The sequence below is a fragment of the Phaenicophaeus curvirostris genome, chromosome 8 (genome assembly GCF_032191515.1).
Source record: "Phaenicophaeus curvirostris isolate KB17595 chromosome 8, BPBGC_Pcur_1.0, whole genome shotgun sequence".
Lineage (NCBI taxonomy): Eukaryota > Metazoa > Chordata > Aves > Cuculiformes > Cuculidae > Phaenicophaeus > Phaenicophaeus curvirostris.
Genome location: NC_091399.1, coordinates 31,891,398 through 31,902,814, shown reverse-complemented (window position 1 = coordinate 31,902,814; position 11,417 = coordinate 31,891,398).

Genomic DNA, 11,417 nt, shown 5'->3' with positions numbered 1-11,417 from the left:
CTTCATTAATTAGCAGATTTATTTTTTTTTAATTCTTACATTCCTAAGTACAGTATCAATTTTCAGGGAATTCGTGGCAATCACTTTTATGTTGACATTTCCTAGAAATATCAGTTGGATACAGTGTAAAAGGAACGTTGTCTAATATGCAGAAAATTAGTTATGATTCTCTAAAATTTTAGCTCACTCTCCTACTGCCTAATCTTTCTTCCAGCTTGCTTTTTCCTTAAAAAGCACTGCTTGAATTACTCTGGTGGTACAGCATTCATGGGATCTGTGACAGTATAAAATACAAATTTGCCCATTGTGGCCATTTGTGTAGTTCTTTCTGGGAAAGTGGCAGAAGATTTTCTGTCTCCACTGTGCAAGGGTTAAGGGATAAGATGAGTGGCTGAGGTTCCTGACACATTTGTAACAGGTGAAGAGGACCACATGGCACACCTGTGTGCAAACAATTGTGTGAAGAGATGCTCAATAGTGTCTAAATATCAGTTTGGTCTGCCAGGAGTGCAGTGTGAATTGGCAGGTTGAGATAAGGAGAGGATGATTGCATACCTGGATGGGAACACACTGATTGACTTAGAAAAGCTGACTTAGTTCAGGGAAATAATTAGCAGGTGTTTTGCCCTGTTTTCTGACTTGAGCAGTGCCAGAAATGTTGAGAGCTTGTGAGTTACCTATAAAAAATGTGGATGTCTCAGGCTGCATGACTAGTGCTCAATTCAGAAATATATAAAAAAATAGCTTACACAGAAGAGCCTATACATGTTAAGGGACTGTTAAGGAAGAAAAGGAGTTCATGAGGGGGAAGAAATACAAGAAGAAAATGTGAGGCTGTGCTTGAGTACACAAAGATGAAATCAGATTTAATAACACATATGAACATTTGCAGGGTGACTGAAGGAAGCCCCTTTGAGTCAGGGGTGGCAAGAAGGCTTTGTTCAGTGCCAAGTTCCCTTGTTGGAAACCTGTGCTGTGGGAAAATGAATATGAAGAAGAGATGAAGAGATGTTTTGGCCTTGTGATGACAATATGCACATTTTAATTGTTTGACAAATCGCATGTAAATCAAGAGCAGTGAAAGGGATATAGGCTCAGTTTCAAAAATTATCTGCCTCTGAAAATTAGATCTTCACACCCATAAATAGAAAGCTAAGACAGAGCCCATTGAAGCCAGTGCACAGGCTGTCAGCCTCATCGTTCCATTTGGAATGCCTTTGAAAATGGGAAAATTATGGTAGGGAAGCAATAAAGAACTCAGTTATCTGCTGCCTTTCACTTTGTCTTGTTGCCTACACAGATGCAGCATGCCAAATTTCTGCTGTTGCTCTGGTGGTGACTTGCGTGGGTACACCCACTGTTTCCTTGTGCTCAGGAGATTGTGGGACAGAGGGGAATTAGACCCATGACTGCTTCTGGAGTGTGCAGAGCACAGACGATGTCACGTAGCAAAAAGGGATGCGTGTCAGTAAGAGGCAGTGTCTCTCGCTCTGTAGAGCTGGGTGTTGTAGCAGAGGAGACCTCATCAAATCAAGGATTTTGTTAAGCGAGAATGTTAAGTGAGCCAAAAGATACAAGAACGTTGCTGTGGGCCCCATCTGGGAAAATGCCACAGATGAGATATTGTGGGAGTATGTAAGAGGATAAGTGGTAGGAAAAATGATATCTCAACATATATAAATCCTTAAAAATACATGAGGGTATAAAGTCTTAATATTAATTTCAGTGATACTCAGGGAATTTTTTTAAAGTGGTACCTCTAGGGGCTGAAGTAAATAGTCCCCCTTAGTATAAACGTTTGATTGAATTCCCAGTGTGCCAATGTCATTGGGTATCCCTAGCAGTCTGGAGTTACATGAACTGAAATAATAATTAGTGTAATTGGATCTAGCCCAGCGCTTCAAGGTACAACCTGATCATTTGTGGGCATCAGGAAGGATATCTTCCATTCCCGTGCAGGGTTGCTTAGTGTGTGAGGTACATCATGGAAAGCTTGGTTTGTTTGGGTTTCATTTCTTTCACAGATCACCCAGGAGTGACTACCAAGTCATGGACTCACATGTTGAGGGGAGTCATTGCAAACAGTCCTCAGAAGATCTCACTAATGGAAAATAAGTGAAAGAAGGTAAGAAAGATCTCACCTGTACTAGTTTCCTGAAAACAAAGAACATTGTAGCTCAGCCTGTATCCCTGGTCAAGGGGATAGGGACGTACTAGGAACTCTCTTACACCTCTTTTTGAAACATTTCTACACCACCATCTGGGCCTAACACGGGCTGTTCAGACTAGAGGGGACCTTGGCTGAAATCTCTTCCCAGTTTGTGCTGTTGGACAGCAACCAGGAGCTTAAATTGGTATGGGCCAGCAAGAAAGAAATATTCACAGGAAAACAGGGAAGGAAATATGGCTCTGAGTCACTGCGTTTGGGCAGCAATTTTTAATTAATGCATTAATTGTATTAATTTGGTTAGAGTAGCTAGAACGCAGTGCATCACTCAACCCATAGTGACTTTTGCTGTTGGTTGTGAAGGGCAGCTCCACTGGAGCTGGCCAGGCAGTGTGAAGCCACTCTGTGTACTAAGAGCAGCTGTGGAGGGACAGCATAGATTGTGGCCGGCTAATATGTATTCACATTGGGTCTTCCTTTCCACTAATTTTCTCAGAGGGCAAAACCTTGGAAGCTAGTCTAGGAAGTGCTGTAGACTGCTCAAGGTGCTGACCCAACAGGAGAGGTATTTCCTCAAGGTATCATAAAAGGAAAAATGAAACACTGTCTGAAGGCCTTGGCAAAGAGAAGGAGGAAGATCTGAGAGAAATGTATTTTGAATAGAGCCTCTAATTTTAACACCGGAGTGTCACGTACATAATCCAGAAGGACATCTCTTCTACCCCAAAGTGCTTTACGTTCTTCCTGTTTTAAAGCCACATTCTTAGGTGGATTATTTACAGCTTTTGCCTCAATCAATGACATTATTGATAAATTCCATGGCCATGGTCAGTTAGGAAATGTGTAGGTTAAGAGAAACATTTTACATTGAGCCATGAAACACTTAAACCTTCCTCCTCTGCCCTTTTTTTAAACCAGAGGTACAGAATTCCTCAGGCACAGGTCTTCACTGGCAATTTTCCAGCCTGAGCCTCATTATATGGACCATTACTGCATTACAGTAAAATCTCCTATTGACTCCAGCCATTGTGATCTGCTGAGAAAAACACCCTGTTCAAGGTTTTAATCACAGCTGTAACCTCCAAGCAGACTGGAAAGGGACACAGAGCCAGTGAGGGACACAGACCATTCACCTAAAATGGTCCCATTAATGTATCCCTACCAAGCAGGTGGACAGCAGTGTTACAATCCCAGAGCACCTTTGAGGTGGGAGAGAGGGGGTTTATTATGCACATTCCTGAGCCAGCTGGTGATCTGTGTTTCAAGAGAGCTGCAGCTTGCTAACACATGAGGATTCCTGTTCTGGCTGTTCTGAAATGAGTGTCAGGAAGTGGATGCATTTTAAAAAGTGACTTGTGCTCTTTCCTGAGCCTGTAATGAGACCAATCAGGAAAGCAATATGACTTGTCAGGAAACATGAACTGCTAGGTACTAAAGGAACAAATGTAAGCCTTGCATTTATTAATCTCAGCTACACGAGACAGAGTAATGGATTAAATGCATGTGTAATGTTGTTACCAGTTAAGTTTTTCACTCACTCTGAAGACGATTGGAAGTTTTCAAAATTTCTCTTGTTTAAATGTACATTTAAACAAAAAAATGACATTTCAGAGTGTATGAAGTGGTGGACTGGGGGCAGACGTGTGTTTGTGTATCATTTTTCAGTGTGTAGCTGCTGAAGATTCTGTTAGCAGTGAAGCCTGTGGAATGGAGGGTAGAAAAGGCTGCCTTCATCCTTGTAATGTGTAGAATGAAGGAGAGGGAGTTTACATCCCACTGGCTACGGACTCAGCTCTCAGCAAGTGCTTTACTCAAGGAGTTTTGGTGCCTGGTTCACAGATTGTAGCTGTCATGGAGCACACATCACAAAGCCATGAATTATGAATGTATCTATCTTTTAACTTTAGGCACAGGAGAAGTACAAAGATAAATTATGTCCTCACTAAATGAAGGAATGAATGACTCTCTAAAGTCATATAAGACAGATGTCAGGCATGGAAAGCACAGGCACAACCTCTGGTGGAAGGCACGTGGCCTTGGTCTCCTCTGTAAAATCATGGAGTTATACCGCAGATCTTTCTGCAGTTTTGACTACAAAGGTGATACACTGGGAAGAAGCGGGGCTCTTGCACTTACAGTACATGTAAGACATTCAGAGTGTGCATGTGGTCCTGAATGAGTCCAGAACCCAAGACCCACCTGCAACCTGCCTTTTGGTAATGCAGCCTTAGTGTGAGTGCATTGATGATTGAAACTACCAACCAGAAGAGACCTAGGAGCAAAGGTGTGAGAAGTACTGATATATCAGCAGAAGGCAGCAGTTAATTATCTCACTGCAGTACCTGCAACTTCTGATTGCTCTTAAACTGTAGCAGCCTTATGAGCCTTTCTCTTATTAAGGGGTGACAAAGCCATCACCTCTGGAGGTATTTAGAATCCTTGATTTCTGTGGGAGTTAGGTGGATCAACACTTTTGAGGCTCTGAGTCGGTTCCTTCGGTTAATGGATTTCAGCTGCAAAACTTCTAGTCAGTTATGAATCAAATGGCTATGTTGGCATTGGTTATAAATGAAACACCTCATCTTGGTCAAAACCAATGTTTTTCTTCATGGATAGTACCTCTAAAATCTACCTGTGGGTTGTTCCAATCCGTGTTAAGTTATTTCTTCTGTACTGCAGGGCCTGTCACATACCGAAACATCCCTACTTCTTTTAGTAGTGATGAAGAATAATTAAGTCTGTAGCACAGAGTAACTTATTTTTGTGAGATTTACTTGCAAGTCTAGGAAAATGGTGAAATATGGTCTTTCTAGGCTCAAAGCAGGGCCTGGAAATCAGGTAACCTCTCAGATTTCAAAAGCATTTACCCTTGCTTAAACTCTAGGTGCGACATCAGTTTTAATAAGGTACTTACAGACCTAAAATGAAAGTAACATTACTCTGATTGTTGGATCTTATTTAAATCCCTCTGGAATCATTCAGATGCTGAAGGATTCCCTTGTAGTAAAGGACATGTCAGACATCATTCTGGTTTGTGAAAATCTGAAAGTGGTATTGACTGGAATCTATGTACAATCAAAGGTGAACCTGTCTAATCAGCTCCATTTTCAAGCCAAAGGAAGAAAGAAAAGAAGACAGTTAACACGTTAATACTTTATTTTTAAGATCAGCATGTTATGCAAACTGATTTGATGTAAAAATGAACGCATCACTTTTAAGGTGAAATGATTTTCTTTTTCTGTGGCAGATTCACCATTTGTAGAATAGAGACTACAAACTTGGATGATTTTTGTTTTGTGTTTGTATGGCAAAAATACAATGTGATGTTAGTCCATGATTAAGGCTGTTATGTATGATGGTAATATAAATAACAGCATTCATCGATTCCTCACAAAGGATGGTGTTACACAATACAGTGGGTATCACTACATGCTCTACCATGCTAACAAATGTAAGAAGACAACTTCTCATTCCCAAATTTTAGTCAGGCTGTCTTTAGTGTAGAAGTAAACACAGATGTAAGATTTTTCTTGTAACCACAGACATTATTTGTACAGGAAACTCATTGATGTTTAATATTTTCTCAAAAGCCCTCAGCTGTAATTTCTACCAGCTAAAGCAACACAATTGACAAGGATCAGAACTGAACTCAGCCAATAGGTTATTTATGACTTTATTCTATGTTTCTGCTTCCTATGGGTAACAGCAAATGTCAGCGTGGATACACTCAGGAAACTCATCACTTGACACCAGAAAGAAGGATGACCTGCCCCTTAATGGAAACCCTCTCCTTGCTACTGAGAAGTGGTTCAAGAAGTCACTGGATTTCATCTTGGCATTTCAAACACATTTACCTTTGCTCAAATGGTCAGGGTGAGGGGATGGTTGCCACAAGTCACTACACAATGCCTTATCTTATCTAGAATGTTTCAAGGGGGTGATAAGGTTTGTTTTTTTGGCAAGGAAGAATAAAACTCCTTTAGCAGCAGAGGAGTTAAGGCTGTACAGACTTATGAATAACTTACCAGGGCATAAGGTAGTATCAAAATAAAGAGACTGCAGGGCTTTAGTGCAGTCAGTGCTCTCCTGAAATGAGACTGTTTGCCATGGATAGCTCCTGCTGCCGCTGCCAGGCCCCAAGCAAGAAGTAGATTCATAAAAGAATGTAAATTGGATCTCTCAGTATATACAAGTATCTAACTCACTGCCTGTGCTGGCATAAGCCACAGGCTTGGGCAATGACTACTAGGAACTGCTGCTTGAAAACACTTTCATATAAAAACACTATAATAAGAGATTGCTCTTGTTGAGAACTTGAGTCTCAGCTATGCTTTCAGTTTGCATGGATTTTTCAGAATCAGGACTGGCCTTGAGCAGCCTTACAGGGGGTGAGAGGCCCAGGCTAGAGTCAAGTTTTAAGTGAGCTAGACAGTGTTATTTTTGAATAGAAGTTGTTTTAAGCTGTTTTAAGGAGTTACAGGGAGTTCAAGGAAGGGTTAAGCTGTTTGCCTACACTCAGCTAGAGACAGGATTATGCAGTTCTTGAATGACTGGTTTGATCAGCAATGCTTTACTCTTATGTTTTTTTGCTTGTCTTTTTAGAGAACAGGACAAAATGCTTTATAAACATTTCCTTAGTATTTTTTACAAAGTCTTTAACTTGGCCTTTTTAGTATTTGAACTTAAAAACCAAGTGCACTGATATATCATTTGGTTATAAACGTCACTGTATCACTTCACTACTATGAGAAAATACTCCCTACACATCAATACCGATTAGTCCACAGTTGTTTATGAAGTGCATAATGGCTGGAGCAGGTTAATACATTTAACAAATAAATGAACCACAAGAAAACTTGACAAATATGGGATGAAGAAAATATGACACTTTAGAGGCATAAACCCCAACTCCCATCAAGTTAATAATAAATAATTCTCATTTTTATAAAAATGTGGTTTTGGAGAGATAAGAAAATATATGAATCTATGTTGATGCTGCTTGTAGCAGACATCACTATGAATACTAAGAATGTGCAGCTTATATTTTAATGGTAGTTGTAATTTACATTCACAAAACATTTTGTTCCCCATAGTCAATTAGAAGGGTAAAGATTTTACTTTAACTTTTCTAAATAAATAACTGAAATGAAATGTGTTTACAAATTTCTCTGCCATTGATCTTCCTTTAGAAAGAATTACAGTTTTCAGGTAATTTGCAGATTCCTGTCTGGAATGGTTATTTAGACACTTTGACATGCCTCTTGTGTCTGGCAATGCCTTGATATCAGAGGATTATGACTGTCCAGGTGCTGTGCTGCAAGGCAGTACCTCTCATTGAAATCTTTCTTTCTAAAAGAACATTGCTGCTTCATGAAGGCTGGGAGGGAGATGGTGAAAACCTTATAAAACCTGATCTCTGAGTCTTCACTGTGTCTGCACAGAAATTCTTCTTGACAGGCAGTTTCTTGGCATTGCGTGGCTGTCAGCAGGAGCAGCGTATCTCCTGAAAATGTGAGAGTCCAGTTCCTCACGTGGGGTGGAGGAGGCCGTACTGAGACTTCTTGCATGACATTTTATACAAATAGTTATGAATTCATTCTAAACCTGTTTTAGGTCAAAACATGCTTGTCATTGTCATGGGATGAAGACAAAGGTCCAGTTCAACTAAGTGTGGGGTGAAGTCCATAAAATCTATGAAATCCTTGCTGATCAGATAATTGTTCGTTCTTGCAAGTAAATCCCAGAGAAGCTGGTTACAGGTCCAGAAGATGAAAGCCTGTGCTCTCCTTAGCTTCATGCCTATGATTCTAAAATCTTATTTTGATTTTTACCTAGGAAAAAAGATATAACTGCCAGTCAACAGGGTACCATGTCTTTTTAGAATAATTTCATGATTTTCCTATATTTCTGACCCACTAAAGCAAGCTAAAATGAACATGCCAAGAATTAAAAAAATGTTCAGCTGCAGAGAAGAATGAATGCACCATATTTCCTGATTGTGAGGTCTGTGTAGTTTAAACATGTGCTTAGGAACTTTGATGAATTTTGATTTAAGTATTTACCCATGTATGAATAGAAATTATTTTTCTAAATGAATACTTTAATTGTTATACTGTAGTGCCATTCTCTGCCCAGGCCAAACAGTATGTCCTTATTTTACGCTGTGATGGATTAAGATTTTGCCTTGTCCTATTTAAATGTGCCCTCAATAGGCTGTTAAGAGGAAGGAGATACAGTTATTTAATTACTGTTTTAAAGAAAAGAGGAGCTGTCTTTCTGAATATTTTGTGGAAGAAGCTTAAATTTATAACACTATTCTGTCAATTCCTTCTACAGCCTTAGGTCTCCCCAGGTGAAATAGGCAGGGACATGCTTTGTTGGGACAAGCGGTACGTCTAGGGTAGGAAATAGATGGTTCTTAGGGTGTCTGGAAGCAAATTTAGGAGTTGAGGACAATAACATATTAGACCTATGAAATAGGTCCCAAAAGGAACTAGGGTTCTTGATGCTCAGTGTTGCATGACTTAAAATTAAGTTCTTAGCTCTGGGAATAGAATTCAAAAGCAAAGGACAGTGCATGAGTTTTCTATACATAGGCTAAAGAGGGTAAAAGGAAGCATAGTAATTGGAGGCAACTTAAAGTAGGCAGTATGCAGTGCCAATGTAAACATCCCAAACCCTGTCTCTTTGGTATTTAAGGAGTTCTTCGAGGTCTGGTGTCAGCGAACTCTGTGAGCAAGGATCCAAAGATGATAACACTTCCTACATTAAAAATGCACAAGGGGCACGGGAGGGAACAGGACAAAGTAGCAAAAGGCTTCTGATGAGAATGTTTTCAGAAAGAAGGAATTTAGGTTAAATTTTGCTCCAGCTGAGGAGATTCAAACATCCCCCTCCAAAGTTCAATGTGAATATTCTTCCTGTCAGCAAATTGGCTATTTTACAGTGGCAAGGGATACCTTCTGCATCTCCAGCTGAAAATGGGACAGTGTAAAACCAATTATGTAAGAGTCATGGGGACAGAGAGAGAAAAAGAAAGAGGAAGTCTATGACCTAATGGTTAGAACAGAAAAACAGAAGTATAAGGACAATGTTATTGTTTGAGAGGGTGGCCACAGACATGCAACTCATTTGCCACTTGACATGCAGATGCCTAAAGCTTTGAGTTGATATAATCAACTAAAATTCAAAGAGTACCAGGTTATGAGGATGCAATAAATCAAGCCATCCAGGCATACTAGGCTTACATTATTATAGTGATTAGTTTTCTGGACATCAAAAGAGACAACAGTGGAGCACAACCAAGGGGACTTTATTAACACAAATCTGCAAACATCTCCATAGGAGGACTATGCTCCAGAGTTCTCAATAACCCTAAATATGTATCACGTAAGTCAAACCTATGCTTTCTGTGTGCCAGGGGAAGACCAAAAGTTCCTGACCTCATTGCTGGAAGCAAGAACAAATAGGCACTGATTAGGCTCAAGTTAAGTGTATTTCACCTGAGGGCTCATTAACTATAAGAGAAAGGGAATTGGGATGCCTTTTGAAAGTAATAAAATACAGTACTTGTACTGTGAAAAAATACTGCCTTGATGGCAAAAAATGTATATAATGAGTTTTGCACTGAAATTATAAAGATACAGTTTAAGAAACAAATTTTCAACAAATAACAAGTAACAACTACAAGAGTTAAGTTTGCAATTACTAATATGGATACCAGAAATATAGCACAAAGCAAAAATGTAACACAGTTCCAATGTATAGTGAAAAGTTATACTATACTTGTGTATTATACTTAATATAATCAGAAGAAGTATTATTAGTAGATAAAAAAAATAAAAAGAAGCCCAAGAAGGATAAGGAGGAGATACTACTAAATGAAGATAGAGCTTAATAGTGATATTAAGTATGGAAAGAATAAAAAACAAATGGAAACACCAGATTTAAAATATGGAGCAAAAGCAAGCTTTAAGAGATACCTTCATCAAAACCAAACCACATGCTAAAAAAAACCAATAAAAGGTGAAATGTAGCTAGAGATTCATCAGGAAACTCTTGAAGAAAAAAAATTATTAGCACCAAAAGAACAATAGTTCTCTGTAGAAGGAGTGTTCTGCTCCTATTGAAAATTATGTGTTTATTAATGACTACAGAAGTAGTGCAGGGCTGTAAAAAGATCAAACTAGATTAAGAGGGAAGATTAATTTGTCACTGATGTTTACCCATATAAAATTTTTACTGAAATTAGTAGCATCTTGCCACTTCTAGTGTTTGACTAGCGCTTGCAACAGTCCTGGATTCACAGGTAACTGTTGACTCTGGAACGAGTCCAGAGAAGAGCAACAAAGCTGGTGAGGGGGCTGGAGAGCAGGTCTTATGAGGAGCAGCTGAGAGAGCTGTGGGTGTTTAGCCTGGAGAAGAGGAGGCTGAGGGGAGACCTCATTGCTCTCTACCTGAAAGGACGTTGTAGAGAGGAGGGTGCTGGCCTCTTCTCCCAAGTGACAGGGGACAGGACGAGAGGGAATGGCCTCAAGCTCCGCCAGGGGAGGTTTAGGCTGGACATTAGGAAAATATTTTTCACAGAAAGGGTCATTGGGCACTGGAACAGGCTGCCCAGGGAGGGGGTTGAGTCACCATCCCTGGAGGTGTTTAAGGCACGAGTGGACGAGGTGCTAAGGCGCATGGTTTAGTGTTTGATAGGAATAGTTGGACTCGATGATCTGGTGGGTCTCTTCCAACCTGGTTATTCTATGATTCTATGACTCATCAACCCAATACAAGATACATAAAGAAGTATCCCAAGCTTCACTAAAAAAGCTTAAAGTTGGACTCAGTTTATAAAATCCAGATCTGATGGACATTAGAAGATTTTGAAATTTTTAAGGAAATATACTTTATTTCTCTGAATCTTACAAAAGTTGTACTCCACGTGATTTAATTTTGATATCAATAAGTCTGCTTTGTGAAATACTCAAGTTTTAGTATTAGAATAACTGTGTCCCTGACTGTGCACCGGTATTTATAAAAATAAAGTCCATGTCAGAAGAAAAGATAGAGATTAAGTAGCATCGAAAGGAAATGTGAATAAAAAAGAAAATTGCACAATAATCATATGCTGGGCAATCCTTTACAGAACTTACCTTTAGAGTCCTAGGAGTGAGGCTATTAAGGCATTTGTGACTGGATATATATTAGCTTGCATGGTGGCTTTAGGAAAAACATGACATTGACACAGACAAATAGACTT